The following is a 3,696-nucleotide window of genomic DNA, read 5'->3' on the forward strand; positions in this document are numbered from 1 at the left end:
AGTTATTAGACCATTGTTGAGAAGTTGTGTCTCATATTAGAAATAAAAATAGATGAGCTGCAACCTCACCCTCTTGGGAGTTTTATAAGTGAATTTGAAAATGACTTTGTCATACTTAATAGACTGTTCATTTATGAGAAAGAAAAGGTTCAGTTGCCTATAGACCTTGCTACTTTACTACATCTCAGTGGCCTATGGTCAGTGTCCTCCTACCTAATTTTTCATTCCATCATGACGAACACACAGAAAGAAGTATTATTTATTTTTTAAAATAATTTTTTATTAATTTTAATGAGGAGACATCAATAAATCAGGGTACATATATTCAAAGAAAACATTTCCAGGTTATCTTGTCATTTAGTTCTGTTGCATACCCATCACCCAAAGTCAAATTGTCCTCCGTCACTTTCTATCTAGTTTTCTTTGTGCCCCTCCCCTTCCCCCTCCCCCTCCCCCTCCTACCCTCCCCCCCTCGTAACCACCACACTCTTGTCCATGTCTCTTAGTCTCGTTTTTTATGTCCCACCAATGTATTGAATCCTGCAATTCTTGTTTTTTTTCTGATTTACTTATTTCACTCCATATAATGTTATAAAGATCCCACCATTATGTTGTAAATGATTCGATGTCATCATTTCTTGTGGCTGAATAGTATACCATGATGTATATGAGCCACATCTTCTTTATCCAGTCTTTTTTTTTAACAGTGATTAAAGCCTTTAAGTGAACTCTTGGCCAATACAGCAAGAAAGCATAAAAAAATAGTGTCTTTAACATGTTCACCAAGTCCAAGTTGGCACCATCACCATTCCAAATCCCTGCAAATGCAACCCAACCCCAGTTTAGTCTGTTAGGAGATATCACAAGAAGCAGGACTCCAGAAAAAGTCCATATCTAGGAAAAGTCTGCATGGCACTGGAATTGTTGTCACAATTCTATACTTTGCAGCTCATGTCCAAGTCCCAATGACCACTGCTTCTAGCTGGTAATGATTCAGCTAGACTGGAAAAGCCATCTGCAGCATGTGTGGAGATGGAGCTTCTGTTCTCCTCTGCCTGGAGAGATGAGACCAGGTTGCTTTTCCCTGGAGCTCTGTGACTGTGGCATGGTAAAGAGAACCTTGGGATACACTAAGCTGGGTGGCAAAGGTAGATTCATAATAGAAGTTGGCAAAAGAAGAAAGAGAGCTCTAAATTAGGAGTAGGTTCCAGCCTGAGATATGAGTGGGGCATTGAGGTAGGAGGAATAAAGGAAACACTATATATTAAACAAAGCAGTAGAAAATAGGACTATCAACACCCACAACAGAGATCTTCGAGGGAAGAATAAAAAACCTGACTATTTAGGCGAGACATAGCTAAGTGGCCTTTGTGCAAATGAGATCAGTTTACCTGCTTCTTGGAAGAAATACCCTAGGTTCATCCACAGTGTCATAGATGGGGCCGACAGCCCTGGGCACCTTCAGCCTTCAGTGGCAAACCCCAGCATTCTGGGCAAGGTTAGGTCATAGGTGGCTAGAAAGAAGTATTATTAAAGTAATATCACGGTGCGACTCCTCATGGTCCGGGTCATGGAAGTTTGTGCCTGCCCACTGCTTCTGCTCTTGCTGCTCTGGGCCTGGGCCCAGGTGCCAGGCAGTGCTTCTGCCACTGAACTGCTGTTGGTCAACAAGGACGTGAATTGCAAGGTGGATCTGAGCAGCCACCTAGCCAAGGTGACTGCCGAGATGGTCCTGGCACACCTGGGTGGCAGTTCCACCTCCTGCCTTCTGGCTTTGGAGCCAGAGCTCAGGAACCAACTGGCACACCTCGGTGTGCAGGTGAAGAGAGAAGATAAGGAAGAGATCAATCTGGAAGTAAGAGAAACCAAAATTAAGGGTAAAAGTGGGAGATTCTTTATGGTCAAGACCCAAGTTGCTCTTAATCTTGGGACCAAGATTTCAGTCATTGTGGAAACAGTCAATACCCATGTGCTACAGCCATATCCAATCCAGATCACTCAATCAGAGAAACCGTTTGTGGTATTTGAGGGCAACCATTATTTCTATTCTCCGTATCCAACAAAGATACAAACAATGAACAATGCGTGTGAAGCTTGCCTTGAAATATGGAGATCTACACTAAGTTGGGGAACCCCACGCGATCTGAGGACCTCTTGGATTATGGACCTTTCAGAGATGTCCCTGCCTCTAGTCAGAATACTTTTAAAGTACATTATGAGAACAACAGCCCTTTCCTTACTATCACCAGCATGACCTGAGTGATCGAGATCTCTCATTGGGGTAATATTGCTGTGGAAGAAATGTGGACTTAAAGCATACAGGGGCTGTTCTTAAGGGGATTTTTTTACACTATAATTACCAGAAACAGCCAGATAGTGGTATAACTTCTATTCATTCTTTTAAGACCTTCCTCCCTGCTGCTGCCCAGAATGTTTATTACTGAGATGAGATTGGCATTGTGTCTACTAGCACCTCCTTATTTTGGATGACTCTGTAGAGATGGAAATCCATCCTCATTTCCCTCTGTTTGGAGGGTGTAAGACCCATTATATCATTGGCTATAAGCTCCCAAGCTATGAGTACCTTTATAATCTGAGTGGCCATTATGCTCTGAAGATGAGGTTTGTGGACCATGTGTTTGATGAGCAAGTGATAGATTCTCTGACTGTGAAGATCATCTTGCCTGAAGGAGTCAGGAACATCCAAGTTGACAGTCCCTATGAAATCAGCCGTGCCCCGGATGAGCTGCACTATACCTACCTGGACACATTTGGCCACCCTATGATTGTTGCTTACAAAAAACCTGGAAGAGCAGCACATTCAGGATGTCGTGGTGCATTACACGTTCAACAGGTGCTCATGTTCCAGGAGCCTCTGCTGGTGGTGGCTACTTTCTACATCTTGTTCTTCACAGTCATCATCTATGTCAGGCTGGACTTTTTTATCACAAAGGATCCAGCCGTGGAAGCCAGGATGAAGGTGGCATGCATCACAGAGCAGGTCTTGACCCTTGTCAATAAGAGATTGGTCTCTACCATCACTTTGATGAGACTGTCAATAGGTATAAGCAGTCCCGAGATGTGTCCACTCTCAACAGTGGCAAGAAGAACCTGGAGACAAAACACAAGACCTTGAACAGTGAGATTGTGCTACTGTAGTCCAGGCTGAAGACAGAAGGCTCTGACTTGCGTGACAAAGTGAGCAAAATGCAGAAACTGGATGCACAGGTCAAGGAGCTGGTGCTGAAGTCTGCAGTGGGAGTTGAGCAGCTGGTGGCAGGTAAACTCAAGAAAGACACATACGTGAATAATGAGAAGCTGATCTTAGGAAAGTGATAAGAGCTGGTCACCACATCCTGGATGTTCTGTAGTCCCTGCCACTTGTCCCCAGCGTGCTGCACTTACAGATGGAAGGGTATGTATGGGGATGGGGTAAGGGATAAACACTGAGGCCAGTGAATGCTGGCCCCTGTGTTTTGCAAAAGGCCTTCAAGGAAGAGAAGTCTGGCCCTGCCTCAGACAACACAAGAAACTTAGTCCCTAAACTGCTCCATTAAAAACAAAATGACCTAATTTTAATTAAAAATAAAATATCTTTGTGTTTTGAAAAAAGAAAAAAAAAGCAATATCACTTCAATCCTTACTTTAAGTCTTATTGTCTTATTTAATCACTTTATTTTTTGATTATTTATACCT

At 43.0% G+C, this 3,696-nt stretch overlaps 1 pseudogene; it reads left to right on the top strand.

The window, feature by feature from the left end:
* Positions 1 to 1,570: 1,570 nt before the first annotated feature.
* Positions 1,571 to 3,336, top strand: LOC136338387 (dolichyl-diphosphooligosaccharide--protein glycosyltransferase subunit 1 pseudogene; annotated as a pseudogene).
* Positions 3,337 to 3,696: the final 360 nt, after the last annotated feature.

This window comes from Saccopteryx bilineata, chromosome 5 (genome assembly GCF_036850765.1).
Source record: "Saccopteryx bilineata isolate mSacBil1 chromosome 5, mSacBil1_pri_phased_curated, whole genome shotgun sequence".
NCBI lineage: Eukaryota > Metazoa > Chordata > Mammalia > Chiroptera > Emballonuridae > Saccopteryx > Saccopteryx bilineata.